Source organism: Dendrobates tinctorius, unplaced genomic scaffold, assembly GCF_039654945.1.
Source record: "Dendrobates tinctorius isolate UK_male_01 unplaced genomic scaffold, ASM3965494v1 ptg000071l, whole genome shotgun sequence".
Classification (NCBI taxonomy): Eukaryota; Metazoa; Chordata; class Amphibia; order Anura; family Dendrobatidae; genus Dendrobates; species Dendrobates tinctorius.
Window position 1 is genome coordinate 9,089,134 of NW_027361739.1, and position 16,006 is coordinate 9,105,139.

The window sequence follows — 16,006 nt, forward strand, 5'->3', positions numbered from 1 at the left end:
AAGGCGGCCGCCACCTGGTGTTCCACACCTCTTTATTGATCCAACGATGGTCCCGCTTCAACTGCTCAATCTCTTGCAGGTACCCCACTCGATAATCTGAAAGTCTCTCAGGCTCTCCACGGAGCCAACCACCATGATGGGAATCCTACCCACTTCATTGGATACCTGGTCTTCATCATCCAGAGGGATCCTCACCCTCACCACACTGGAGATATTCACAAGGTCTTGCATTACCTTCCCAGATCTTCCAATGATTCTCCCAATCAAAGCTTTGGGTACCGGAACCACATCTTTCCGCAAACCTAGCCGATCCATAGCCTCCTTCGCTAACTCTAGGCGTCGAGCAGCCTTCATATTACTTTGACTGACTAGCTGTTTGGCATGGAGACATTGTAAATGCATCTCTTTCAGGACAGCTACCCGGTTTGCTGTATCTTCCCTGGCTGACATCACCACCAACTGCCGAGTCTCAGGTGCCCAGTGCACCTTACACGCCTTGACCGCCTCTTTGAAAGCCTCATGCACACCTTCCTCCGCACAGGCTTCTTGCATGTCTTCTGGTACCTCAATCACAGCCTTGAAGGTCGTGGTCTTGCTCTCTTCCTGAACAGAAGGCTCTGGCTTTACCACGGACACTTCCCTCACCACAGTTGACCCGACCGGGTGACTGTCTTCTTCCGTCCTTAGCTCACAAACGTCACAAGATTTTATCTCTTCATGACCCTTCGTCAAGATGGATACTGGCAGTTCCGTCTTGTTATCACACGCACTCACCCGCGGTAAGTCTTCGTCCAACTTCCTCTCCTGCAGAAGATCTCTTACAGTTTCTTTGAGTTCTTCCAACTCTTCCCTAAGGGTCTTGTTCACACTTTGCCCGGTAGACAGGTGACCTCTGTGCTCCAAGACTTCTTTCTCGAGCTCTTCGACCCTGTGCTCGGCCGTTTGTCTCAGGACTCTTTCTCGTTTAACATGTTCATCCACCTCTTGTCTGAGGGCCTTATTCAGTCCTTGCCACGTTACCATGTGACCTTTGAGCTCAGAGACTTCTTTCTCTAGCTCCTTTAGTCTGTGCTCCCTGTCTCAGAGCCACAATCACCCCCAGAGTCTGAGTCACCCTGACCTGCCGGGCAATCCTTCCAGTTACCCATTAACCGTGTGAACACTCCAGCCGTTTTATCAACCAGGTCAATGTCAGTCTTGTCACGAGATGTCAGGTCCGTCCGTTTGGCCGATGTACCCCTTTTCCTGGCCACTTCTTCCTCTGACCTCTCCACGTCAGGAGCCGTCACCATCTTAGTATTGGTTCGCCCAACAGTAGGAACGTCTCCACCCTCCTGGCATATGTCATCAAACCTGACAAAGTCCCGGCCCCACTCCAAGGCATACACTAAGTCTGATGGTATACTGCCACCTTGGCACTCACTGCCTCTGAGCCCCTCAAACATTACTCTGTCTACTGCATAGTTCACCGTGACACCATGTTTACAGCGAACCAGGGCCATTTTCTCAGTCAGACAGAAAGTGAGAGGAGTTCCTATCAGAGTCACCTGACTCTTTGAGTCCAACTGTCCTGAGATTCCTTCCCGGTGTAGCATCATGGTACACACTTGCAGCCAGTCATCACCCAGAAAGAAAATCCCACATTCTGGAAACAACATACACGACCACTGCGGTTTCCCAGACATACCCACTGAGCCAACCAGTGCTGTCATTTCTTCAAACTCGGCCCCTTACTGGACCACCACTCCAATTTAGGTTACCGCCTCCCTCTGGGACTCCACCCCCTTTTGGGCTACCACCCCAGTTTGGGTTACCGCCCCCTTCTGGGACTTCCCCATGTCCGTTATACCGGTCTTCTCAGACCACAGTTCACACCACACAGTTTATGTCTCTTACGATACCACACAAATCCATGTTGACACCACCACAGCTCCTGCTGTCATCAAACACCGACACCACCTGCTGCCGTTCACACACAGCTGCCGGTGTCCTCTTCGTAACCCTATCGAGTTACAGGAAGCCGCTTGTTGCCTTCATAACCCCGCCGAGTTACAGCAAGCCTCTTGTCACCTTCTTGACTCCCACTGAGCCACGGCAGGCTGAGTTTGAGAAAAGAAAAAAACACACCACACAAAACTCACGTGTCCTGTCTGTGTGCTATTCAGGACATTCCTGTCTCCGCCTGAGACCGTCCAACACACAGGGCACACTGGGTGCAATTCAGGGAGCGACCCTCCTCCCAGGGTCTCACCACACACCGGCCTCTCCAGGTCCAGGGGCTCGACGAGTGCTCTTCAGGACATCTGTCTCCACCTGAGACTGCCCAACACTCGCGCCTCACCAGGTCCAAGGTCACACCACATGCTCCCAGGATCCAACTCTTCTCCCAGCACTGACCCTCCAGGACCTTTCCTCACTGAACCCTCCAGGAACACCACCTTACTCACTGACCCAGGTCAGTACCACACGAACACCAGTCCGTTACATGTGTCAGCCACACAGGTCCTCAGGTACCTCTTCTCCGCAGAGGCACCCTAGCAATCACCAGTCTCTTTCTCCTGGGGAAGCAGCCGCACTGGGGTCACTGATCCGGACAGTGCCTTACTCACTAGGCCTCCCCACGGTTCCAGAACCACAGCTGGACAGTGGCTTCCCCAACTGCAGGCCGTCACAGGCTCTGCTCACACACATGGCCAGTCAGCATACTACTCGGCTTTCTCGACCGTCAGCCCTCCTGGCTCAGCGTTGCCCTTAGCCACCGAATTTTGCAGTCCTCTTCCATTGCTCCCAGCAACAAGGCTACAATATTGCCCTTTGCAATCGCCACCAATTGTGAGGTAGCGCTATCATTCACATAGGGGATTCTCGCTTAGCCGCCACAAAACCAGATCCGGCACGGGTTTTCCATAAAACCAGTATAGTCCATGCGGTTTATTATGCAGCATAAACCAAAGCAAGCAACATAAAGTTCATATCAGCATAGCGTCCTTGACAGAGCTTCTCACTGTCCTCCCTGTGGTAACACAGGTTGCACACACAGGCTCTTCAGCCTCATAGTTATCTCACCCACGTCAGGGTTTCCTCATGGCTGTTTCTCCACGCTGCAGACATCCACTCCTTCCTCTGGGACTCTCAGGCACTGGCAGCCATTACACCCAGCGGGACCTTTCACAACGGACCAACCAGGTCCCTGCATTCACCACATGTGACCTACCCTGGCCACCTTATACAGTATGGTCCGTAGCCACGCCCACCGGGTCACATGGCTATGACCTCATCACAGGTCCTTCACACACTCATACACACTCTACCATAGTGTACTAAACACAACCCCTGGGTGGGTTTGTAGGTAACTAGGTCTGCCCGTCTCCCTAGTTACCTGGAGACTTCTCCCTGACACATTGAAGCAACACCTCAGCAATAACATTGCTGATCAATACACACACCTAAGTCTCCATCTCAAGGCCACCCACCTTGAGATACATAACGGTCCTTCCGTATTCTGCCACTCATCCTCTCTCTTGAGACATCCACACAGTGCCCCCTCGTGGACACAGTGGTCATTACACCACAGTACCTGGATAAGAATGAAGTGATTAATAGTGTTGAGCGATACCATCCGATATCGTGAAATATCGGATCGAATTGGATCGGACCGATACCCAAAAAGTATCGGGTATCGCCGATTCCGATACCGGAAACCAATGCCAGTCAATGGGACAGAAATACCGGAATTAAAAAAAACCCTGTCTTTCCTTGAATAAAAACAACTAATAATAATGTAGAATGTATTGGGGGAGGTGGAGGACACATTAAAGGCACAGAGGTTTAGCCCAATCAAATGGAATAGCAGGAATAATTTTTTTTTTTAAAGATGTTCTGAGTTACAAAGATATTGACTATGTTAACCTTTTTTATATTTTGTCAGATATATATGTTTCACTACTTCCATGCTCTTCACCTTCTTTTTTACTATTATACTTCTTCATATTCTACTTCTTCATCTTCTTCCTATTCTTCTTCTTCATCATATTCTTATTTGTGACAGTCATTCCTGTAGTTGTTATCTATAAAAGTTTGAAGATTACACCTTCTGTTCTGCCTGTCACAAAAGATTTACAACAGGATTTGTCCGCGTTCAGTTTGGCCTGCAGCAGCAGGCATTTTCCAGGGGCACCACGAGGAGGAATGGACTCACCCCCATACACTGCTTAGTCTTCTTCTGCTTATAATTTAGATAATATCTTTTGCTCTGATTTTTAGTCTTATGCTTAATGTTCTTCTGCTTTTTGTTCTGCAGCTTCTTGTTTTGCAGCTTCTTGTTCTTCTGCTTCTTGGTGTTCTATCTCTTGTTCTTCTGTATCTTGGCGGTTGTATTCTTGTTCTTTGTCCTCTTGGTCAGAGGCGTATCCAGGGGGGGCAGCCGGGGCAGTTGCCCCAGGCGCAGGCAGCAGGGGGGCGCAGTTGGGCCGCCTAATGCAGCGGTCCGCAGTGTCTCCCCTCGGCGGCTGCATTCTGCGCCCCCCGTCCTGTGTGTCGGCTGTTCTCTGTGTCAGCTGTCAAGCTGACAGCCGGCGCAGAGAAGGAGGCTGTGCCGGCTCCCAGACAGCAATTGTACTGGCGTCTATACAGACGCCAGTACAATTGAAGCTCTGACCGCTGGGTCAGAGCGACGTCAGCAGCGTGATCATGTCATGTGATCACGCTGCTGACGTCACGCCCAGAGCGAACGCTGGTGGTAAGTGTGCTCCTCTGTGGAGCTGAAGAACCACCGAAAATGGGAGATGGGGGGTGTTAATGAGTGGAGATGGGGGTTAATGTGGGGATGGGGGGTTAATGAGTGGGGGGTTAATGAGTGGGGGGGTTAATGTGTAGGGGTTAATGAGTGGAGATGGGGGTTAATGTGTGGGGGTTAATGAGTGGAGATGGGGGTTAATGTGTGGGGGTTAATGTGGGGATGGGGGTTAATGAGTGGAGATGGGGATAATGAGTGGAGATGGGGTTAATGTGGGGATGGGGGTTAATGTAAGGGGATGGGAGTTAATGAGTGGGGATGGGGGTTAATGTGGGGAGGGATTTGGAGTGGGGGTACATAATGTGTGGGAAGATTTGGAGTGGGGGTACATAATGTGTGGGGGAGTAGGGATGAGGGGTTATTGAGTGGGGATGGGGGGTACTTAATGTGTGTGGGGGGATTGGGGATGGGGGGATTTGGAGTGGGGATGGTATTTAATGTGTGTGGGGAGATTTGAGGGCCCAAAATGAAGAGTATGTATCAGGGCATGCATGAGGAAACAGTATGGGGGATGGGTGCAGACAGTAAGGGGTGCGAACGGGTGAATGTATGTGGACACAGTATGGGGAGTCAGGGGTATGTGTGAGCAGACAGTATAGAGAGTGAGGGGGTAAATATATGAGGAGACATTATGGTGAACAGAGGGATGATAGAGGAGACAGTATGAGGAAGGAGGGGAATAGTGTGAGGCGACAGTATATTGCAGATATTTTTATTTAGGAGCATTATAATGACACTTCTATCTTTAAGGGCATCGTGTGGAGAATTGCTGCAGAAGACCGGAGAAGATGGAAGTCTGCAGAGACGGCTGTGGATGAGAAAACTCATCATGGGGTCAGGACAAGAAGAAGAAAAGGAGAACGACTTCAGAGACGACGTCATCTATAAGGTACCTGGATGTAAATATTATTTGTGATATTGACTAATTCTCATGTTTTTATTTGTTAGGAACATTAAAGGGGTTGTCCAGGTTTATGCTGAGTCTGCAGACATTCTATGTGACTGCAGACTGCTGAACTCTCATAGTGCTCACTGCACACTGTTAGGATTCTATCATGCCGGTAATTTACATACATACAGTCACATAGTGACTAGACATGTGTGGCCTCACTCAATGAAAATGAACTAAGCGAGGTCAGACATGTCTAGTCAGAATGTGGCCAGAAGTATACAAATCACATACTTGTGCTGACATGACTGTACATCAGCAAGGGAGAATCCTAAAAGTGTGCAGGTGCATTCTTTGTGAGAATTCAGAAGCTGCAATGTCAGGATTCAGCTGTGCAGGTTCCAGTAGTCATCACATGGACATTTCACTCATATGCGATTTTCATAGTTATGGTCTTGTGACAACGAGCTTCTCATCCTGCTTTCAGTTTCTTACTGAACATTGAGAGCATTAGGGAGAGTGGCTCGTGAGTACATGGCTAAGTGTGCAAGTCACATATGTACATGGGGGGGGCGCCGAACCAAATTCTTGCCCCGGGGGCCAGAAAACCTATATACGCCTCTGCTCTTGGTCATCTTCTTCAGGGTCATATTCTTGGTCTTCGGGGTGGTCTTCAGGGTCGTCATCTTCGGGGTCGTCGTCTTCTTCAGGGTGGTCTTCAGGGTCGTCGTTTTCGGGGTCGTCGTCTTCTTCGGGGTGGTCTTCAGGGTTGTCGTCTTTAGGGTCATCGTCAGGGAGATCCAGAGTGATTACCAAAAATCATTTCAAAAAGCTTGAACTTGGAAATGTAGCAGAAGGTACAAGAAGGCTGAGGAACTGCCGAGAACCAGCTGACGGTACTGGAACCCGGTTGGGTAGCAGAAGGAACAAGAGCCAATGGCACTACCGAGGACCAGCTGATGGTGCTGGTACCCAGAGGGGCAGCAGAAGGAACAAGAGCCAATGGCACTACCGAGGACCAGCTGACGGTGCTGGAACCCAGTTACTAAGCAGGAGGTACCTGTGCTAGAAAGCACTACCAAGGACCAGCAGACGTTGCTGGAACTCGGATACCGAGAAGGAGGCACCTAAGCCAAAGGCACTGCCAAGAACAAGCTGATGGTACTGGAACCCGGAGGGGTAGCAGAAGCTGCAAGAGCCAATGGCACTACCGAGGACCAGCTGACAGTGCTGGAACCCGGTTACTAAGCAAGAGATACCTGTGCTAGAAAGCACTACCAAGTACCTGCAGACGTTGCTGGAACTCAGATACTGAGAAAGAGGCACCTAAGCCAAAGGCAATGCCGAGAACCAGCTGACGGTACTGGAACCCGGAGGGGTAGCAGAAGCTGCAAGAGCCAATGGAACTAGCGAGGACCAGCTTAGGGTGCTGGAACCCGGAGGGGCAGCAGAAGGAACAAGAGCCAATGGCACTACCGATGACCAGCTGACGATGCTGGAACCCGGTTACTAAGCAGGATGTACCTGTGCTAGAAAGCACTACCAAGGACCAGCAGACGTTGCTGGAATTCGGATACCGAGAACGAGGCACCTAAGCCAAAGGCACTGCCGAGAACCAACTGACGGTACTGGAACCCGGAGGGGTAGCAGAAAGTACCCTTAAAAAACAACGTTGCAAGGCCGCAAGCCGGCCGCAGTTACCAAAACCTACAGTCCTACAGGGGGTGATTGTCCTATTGGCACTACGGAACCAGCCTTTGTTGCCAGATCCCGCAGCCCACATAGGAAGCCCATAAACTGCAGGCACCATAGACTCGGCTAACCCGACCGCAACACAACAGGACAACGTATTGGTGGCAAAGTGACGTTGACACTACCCGGAAACAGCAGGCGTACTGGAACCAGGCTGGGCAGGAGGGAGTACCCGTGCCAAAGACACTGCCGAGAACCAGCTGACGGTGCTGGAACCCAGATGGGTAGCAGAAGCTACAAGAGTCAATGGAACTAGCGAGGACCAGCTGACGGTACTGGAACCCGGAGGGATAGCAGAAGCTGCAAGAGCCAATGGAACTAGCGAGGACCAGCTGACGGTGCTGGAACCCAGTTACTAAGCTGGAGGTACCTGTGCTAGAAAGCACTACCAAGGACCAGCAGACGTTGCTGGAACTCGGATACCGAGAAGGAGGCACCTAAGCCAAAGGCACTGCCGAGAACCAGCTGATGGTACTGGAACCCAGAGGGGTAGCAGAAAGTACCCCTGAAAAACAACGTTGCAAGGCCGCAAGCCGGCCGCAGTTACCAAAAACCCACAGACCTACAGGGGGTGCTTGTCCTATTGGCACTATGGAACCAGCCTTTGTTGCCAGATACCGCAGCCTACATAGGAAGCCCATAAACTGAAGGCACCATAGACTCGGCTAACCCGACCGCAACACAACAGGGCAATGTATTGGTGGCAAAGTGACGTTGACTCTACCCGGAAACAGCAGGTGTGCTGGAACCAGGCTGGGCAGGAGGGAGTACCTGGGCCAAAGACAATGCCGGGAAACAGCTGGCGGTGCTGGAACCCAGGGAAAATACTACAAACAGAGTGGAGACAGAGGCCTAATTGGAGCAAGTTTAAAATCTGTAGTTGTGTGAGTGTGGACAGAGCAGGAGAAATTGCCGGACACACAGCTGGGGATCAGATGACATTTCTGAACCCCAATAACACTGGAGCATATGTTGACTGTGCAAACGGCACTTCTGAGCAGCAATTGGCAATTTTGGAGCCCAGGGTAAATACTAGAGACAAAGTGGAGCCAGAGGCCTAATTGGGGCACGTTTGAAATCAGTAGTAGTGTGAATATGGAGGCAGCAGTAGACATTGCCGGACACATAGCAGGGGAGCAGCTGGCGTTACTGAACCCCACTAACACTGGAGCATGTGTTTTTCTCTGTGCAGACGGCACTTCTGAACAGTAATTGGCAGTGTTCGAGCCCAGGGTCAATCATGGAGTAGGCTGAGGCCTACTTGGAGCAAGTGTAAAATGTGATGTTGTTTGAATGTGGAGGGAGCAGGAGCTTTGCCGGACACACAGCAGGGGAGCAGCTGACGTTACTGAACCCCATTAACACAGGAGCTAGTGTTTTTTTTCTGTGCAGACGGCACTTCTGAGCAACAACTGGCGATGTTGGAGCCCAGGATCAATCAGGGTGTAGGCTGAGGCCTACTTGGAGCAAGTTTAAAATGTGATGTAGCTTGAATGTGGAGGCAGCAGGAGACTTTGCCGTACACACAGCAGGGGAGCAGCTGATGTTACTGAACCCCACTTACACAGGAGCTAGTGTTTTTTTCTGTGCAGATGGCACTTCTGAGCAACATCTGGCGATGTTTGAGCCCAGGATCAATCAGGGTGTAGGCTGAGGCCTACTTGGAGCAAGTGTAAAATGTGATGCAGTTTGAATGTGGAGGCAGCAGGAGACTTTGCCGGACACACAGCAGGGGAGCAGCTGATGTTACTGAACCCCACTAACACAGGAGCTAGTGTTTTTTTCTGTGTAAACGGCACTTCTGAGCAACAACTGGCGATGTTGGAGCCCAGGATCAATCAGGGTGTAGGCTGAGGCCTACTTGGAGCAAGTGTAAAATGTGATGTAGTTTGAATGTGGAGGGAGCAGGAGATATTGCCGGACACACAGCAGGGGAGCAGCTGACGTTACTGAACCCCACTAACACAGGAGCTAGTGTTTTTTTCTGTGCAGATGGCACTTCTGAGCAACAACTGGCGGTGTTGGAGCCCAGGATCAATCAGGGTGTAGGCTGAGGCCTACTTGGAGCAAGTGTAAAATGTGATGTAGTTTGAATGTGGAGGGAGCAGGAGACTTTGCCGGACACACAGCAGGGAGCAGCTAACGTTACTGAACCCCACTAACACAGGAACTAGAGTTTTTTTCTGTGCAGATGGCACTTCTGAGCAACAACTGGCGGTGTTGGAGCCCAGGATCAATCAGGGTGTAGGCTGAGGCCTACTTGGAGCAAGTGTAAAATGTGATGTAGTTTGAATGTGGAGGGAGCAGGAGACTTTGCCGGACACACAGCAGGGAGCAGCTAACGTTACTGAACCCCACTAACACAGGAACTAGAGTTTTTTTCTGTGCAGATGGCACTTCTGAGCAACAACTGGCAGTGTTGGAGCCCAGGATCAATCAGGGTGTAGGCTGAGGCCTACTTAGAGCAAGTGTAAAATGTGATGTAGTTTGAATGTGGAGGGAGCAGGAGATATTGCCGGACAAACAGCAGGGGAGCAGCTGACGTTACTGTACCCCACTAACACAGGAGCTAGTGTTTTTCTCTGTGCAGACGGCACTTCTGAGAAACAACTGGTGGTGTTGGAGCCCAGGGATTACAGTTCAGGTGGTAGAAACATGAACACAACAGGAGACCTGGATACTGTTGCCAACCAAATATTTATTCTGGAAGAGGACTGGCAAATTCCGGCGAGATCCAGGCCTTGTTGATTTTCAGAAAAGTAAGCCGGTCAACGTTATCGGAGGATAGTCACGTGCGACGGTCTGTTAGTACACCACCTGCGGCACTAAAGACGCGTTCCGATAATACACTAGCAGCAGGGCAAGCCAGCACCTCCAATGCATACTGGCTAAGCTCTGGCCATGTATCCAGCTTAGAGACCCAAAACTTGAAGGGGGAAGAGCCGTCTGGGAGTACAATGACAGGGCAAGGCATGTAGTCTGTCACCATCTGACAGAAACGTTGCCTCCGGCTGACTGGAGCCGTCTGTGATGGTGTAGACATTTGTGGCTGGCACACAAAACTTGCCACATTTGGGCCATACTGGCCTTGTCTTGTGCTGAGGCGCTGCCTCTGCTCCCTCTTTGTGCAGAGCTTCCTCCACTGCCTCGACGCACAGAGCTGCTTTGTAAAGCACTAGCAGCACTGCTCTCGGGTGGTATGGAGAACATGATAGAATGCACCAGGGTGTCTTGGTACTCTCGCATTTTACGCTCCCGGTTCAACGGTGTTATGAGGCTTTGTAAGTTGTCCCGGTAGCGAGGATCTAGGTGGGTGTACACCCAATAATCAGCCGTGTTGAGAATGTGGGCGATGCGATGGTCGTTTCTCAGGCACTGCAGCATGAAATCAACCATGTGCTGCAGACTCCCAACTGCCCAAGAAATGCTGTCCCCTACTTGAGGCGTCATCTCTGCCTGCTCTGCATCACCCCACCCTCGCTGTACATACTGACTATTAGAGCATTGTGTACCCTCCTCTGGAGAGATGTCTTCCTCCTCCATTGACTCCTCCTCATCCTCCTCACAAAGTGTCCCCTGCCTAGGCCTTTGTGAGGAACCACGTTGCGCAGACTGTCCAGAAGCAGATGGCATTAGTGACTCCTCATCTTCCACCTCTTCCAAAACCTCCTCCCTTAGTGCTTGCAGTGTTTTTAGAAGCAGGCAGATAAGGGGGACTGTGATGCTGACTAGTGCATCATCTGCACTCGCCATCCACGTGGAATCATCGAAGGCACGCAAAACGTGGCAGATGTCATTCGTAGAGGCCCACTCAGTGGTGCTGAAGTGTGACCAGCGCACAGTGCGACTTGTTTGTGCCTGATGCAGCTGGTACTCCATTACTGCTGCCTGCTGCTCACACAACCGCTCCAACATATGTAACGTTGAATTCCACCTGGTGGGTAGGTCACATATGATGCGATGTTCTGGAAGGCGGAATCGGCGCTGCAGAGCTGCAATGCGCGATCTTGCCATGCTGGAACGCCGCAAGTGAGCGCACTCTATGCGGACCTTGTGCAGTGCATCAAGATCCGGATAGTCCCTTAGAAAGCTCTGCACGACCAAGTTGAGCACATGTGCCAGACATGGGATATGAGTGAGGTTGCCTAGGCCCAGATTTCGGCCATTGTCACACACTACCAACCCTGGCTGGAGATTCGCTGGCACAAACCACACGTCGCTTTCCTGCTTGATGGCATTCCAGAGTTCCTGCACTGTGTGGCTTCGATTCCCCAAAGAAATTAATGTCAGTACGGCCTGTTGAAGTTTGGCCACAGCTGTGCTCATATCGGTCGTAACAGGCTCCTGCAGTGCTGATTCTGAGGAAGTGGAGTATGAGGAGGAGTCAATGTGTACAGACTGGATTCCTGCAATCCTTGAAGTTGGCAGAACACGTACAGCGCCACTCTCAAGATCTGTACCCGGCTCCACAACATTGACCCAATGGGCAGTAAGGGAAGGGTATCGTCCCTGTCCATGGTTACTGGTCCACTCATCGGTGGTCAGGTGGACCTTGCTACTGACGGCGTTTAGTAGCGCATGTTTAAGTTTTCCCTCCACATGCTTTTGCAGGGCAGGGACGGCTTGCCTGCTGAAATAAAAGTGGCTGGGCATGGTGTATTGTGGGACTGCCAATGCCATGAAGTTACAGAAGGTGTCAGTCTCCACCAGCCTGAATGCGAGCATTTCAAGGGCCAGTAGTTTGGCAATGCCAGCATTCAGGGCCTGTGCACGGGGATGGTTTGCCAAGTATGGCCGCCTTGTCTCCCATGCCTGTGCTACCGATGGCTGTAGAGTGGCCTGGGAGTGTGAGGATGACAGGGAACGTGGTGCTGTGGGTGGAATCATAGAATCATAGAATCGTAGAGTTGGAAGGGACCTCCTGGGCCATCTGGTCCAACCCCCTGCTCAAAGCAGGATTCGCTAAATCATCCCAGTTAGATGTCTGTCCAGCCTCTGTTTGAAGACTTCCATTGAAGGAGAACTCACCACTTCTCGTGGCAGCCTGTTCCACTCATTGATCACTCTAACTGTCAAAAAGTTTTTTCTAATATCTAATCTGTGTCTCCTCCCATTCAGCTTCATCCCATTGCTTCTAGTCTTTCCTTGTGCAAATGAGAATAAAGTTGATCCTTCTACAATGTGACAGCCCTTTAGATATTTGTAGACAGCTATTAAGTCTCCTCTCAGTCTTCTCTTTTGCAAACTAAACATTCCCAAATCCTGCAACCTTTCCTCATAAGACAGGGTTTGCAGACCGGTCACCATTCTGGTCGCTCTTTTCTGAACTTGCTCCAGTTTGTTGATGTCTTTTTTAAAATGTGGTGCCCAAAATTGGACACAATATTCTAGATGAGGTCTGACCAAAGAGGAGTAGAGGGAAATAATTACTTCACGTGATCTAGACTGTATGCTTCTGTTAATACATCCTAGAATTGCATTTGCCTTTTTTGCTGCTGCATCACACTGTTGACTCATATTCAGTCTGTGATCTATTAGTATACCCAAGTCTTTTTCACATGTGCTGTCACTTAGCCCTATTCCTCCCATTCTATATATGCTTTTTTCATTTTTATTGCCCAGATGTAGTACTTTGCATTTCTCCCTGTTAAAAACCATTCTGTTAGTTGCTGCCCACTTCTCCAGTTTATTTAAATCTTTTTGAATCCTCTCTCTCTCTTCTCTAGTATTAGCTATCCCTCCTAGCTTTGTGTCATCAGCAAATTTAATCAGTTTACCCTCAATTCCTTCATCTAAATCGTTGATAAAGATGTTGAACAATACAGGGCCCAGGACAGAGCCCTGTGGTACCCCACTTGAGACATTCTTCCAACTGGATGTGCAGCCATTTACGACCACTCTTTGGGTCCGATCACTAAGCCAGTTATGAATCCACCTAACAGTTGCCTTGTCCATTCCATACTTAGTCATTTTTTCAATAAGGATTGTATGAGAGACTTTGTCAAATGCTTTGCTGAAGTCAAGATATACTATATCTACAGCATTTCCTTGATCCACCCAATCAGTAATACCATCATAGAAGGAAATTAAATTAGTCTGACATGATTTATTAGTTACAAACCCATGCTGACTCTGTTTAATCACTTCATTCTTATCCAGGTATTGACATACATGTTGTTTAATAATTTGTTCAAAGATCTTTCCTGGTATAGAAGTCAGACTCACCGGCCTATAGTTGCCTGGGTCCACCTTCTTCCCCTTTTTGAAGATAGGAACAACATTTGCTCTTCTCCAGTCTTCTGGGACTTCTCCTGTTCTCCAAGAATTTTCAAAGATTATGGAGAGGGGTTCAAACATTTCTTCTGCTATCTCCTTCAGTACTCTGGGGTGTAATTCATCTGGACCTGGAGACTTGAATACATTTAGGTTAGCTAAGTGTTTCCTCACTATCTTTCTGTTTATAGATATCCTGGATTCTTCTATTCCCTTAATAGGACAGTGAATAACAGTTGATGTTACATTTCCTTTCTGAGAGAAAACAGATGCAAAATAGGAATTTAAAAGTTCAGCCTTCTCAACATCCTGTCTTACCATTTCATCATTTTCATCCTGTAAAAATCCTATCGCATCTTTGACTTTTCTTTTACTTTTGACATATCCCCAAAATCCTTTATTATTGCTTTTGACATCTCTTGCAAGCATCAATTCATTTTCAGCTTTAGATAATCTGATTTGTGCCTTGCAGGTTCTGCAGACAGCATTATATTCTTCTTTAGATATGCCTCCTTCTTTCCATTTTATAAACATTTTTTGCTTCCTTTTTAGCATGTGCTTAAGTTCTGTGTTCATCCATCCTGGTTTCCTTAAATGCTTCCTATTCTTCCCTCTTTTCGGAATTGTTAACAACTGTGCTTTGAGAATTTCATTTTTCAAGATTTCCCATCCTTCCTGGACATTTTTGTCTTTAAGGATATCCAGCCATTGGATCCCTCCAATTCTCTTTCTGAATCCCTTAAAATCTGCCTATCTGAAATCTAACCTTGACGTCTGAGTCTTCACAGGTCTTCCGCCTCTAGTTATCCAAAATTCTAAAATAGCATGGTCGCTACCTCCTAGGGTCCCAGCCACTTTTACCTCCTCAACCATTTCCTCCCTGTTTATAAGGATTAGATCCAAGGTAGCAGTTCCCCTTGTTTTCTCCTTTACCTTTTGGAAGATAAAGTTGTCAGCAAGAGAGGATAAGAATTTCCTTGACCTGTTAGTTTTGCCTGAGAGAGATTCCCAACAAATGTGTGGATAGTTGAAATCTCCCATGACAACTATGTCATATTTTTTGGAGAACTTGGCCATTTGATGCATAAAGAGTTCATCCATATCTTCAGCTTGCACAGGCGGCCTGTAGTAAATGCCTACAATGGTGTCCTTTCCATTGTTCTGTCCTTGTATTCTTACCCAAACAGTTTCCACAGAACTCCCAGTCTCTGAAGCTTCAATCTCTGTGCAGATATACGCGTTTCTAACATACAATGCGACACCCCCTCCTCGTTTATCAAGTCTGTTTCTTGCAAATAAGTTGTATCCTTCTAGTCTTGTATTCCAATCATGTGTATTGTCCCACCAAGTTTCAGTGATTCCAATGACATCATATTTCTTTTCCTGTGTTAGTAGTTCCAATTCTCCTTGTTTGTTGCCCATGCTTTGTGCATTAGTATAGAAACATTTTAGTTTGTGATTGGTTTCTCTTTCTCCAATATTTTTTTTAATTAGATTCTTTCGTCTTTGTTCTTCCTTTCCACTTCTAATAGCAGAGTTCTCAGTAGCATTTGTCAGGTGTATGGCTTTTTCTGGTCTTTTGCTTCCCTTCCCATGTTGTTCTAGTTTAAAGCTCTCCTTACAAGTGTAGCAAGGCGACTTCCAAATACCTGCTTTCCAGTCTTCGTAAGGTGCACCCCATCTCTAGCAAGTAGTCCATCGTATAAGTAGTTCACTCCGTGATCCAGAAATCCAAATCGTTGCTGACGGCACCATCGACGTAGCCAGTTGTTCACCTGCAGAATCTTATTCCACCTCCTTGTTCCATGGCCATCCACTGGGAGGATGGAAGAGAAGACCACCTGCGCTCCCAGTTCTTTCACTTTCTTGCCTAAGTCTTCAAAGTCTCTGCAGATGGTTTCCAGGTCGTTTCTTGCGGTGTCATTTGTCCCCACATGTAGTAGCAGGAATGGGTAGTCATCTGTAGGTCTGAAGAGTCCTGATATCCTGTCAGACACATCTTTAATTTTTGCACCTGGAAGACAGCACATTTCTCTTGAAGTTATATCCGGTCTGCAGATAGCGGCCTCTGTTCCTCTCAACAGGGAATCCCCCATGACCACCACTCTCCGTTTCTTCTTCACAACATTTTTCTTTCTCCATCCAGGAGGACTCTGAAGGCGTACAAGGTTGCTGTTTGTTGGCAAAGTCTTATCCTGATGTATTTCTTCATCGTTTTCCTGCGTGAGAGCCTGGTACTGGTTTCTGAGCAGTATGGGTGCTGACTGCCTCCTGATCCTCCTGCTTCTCTGGGTCAC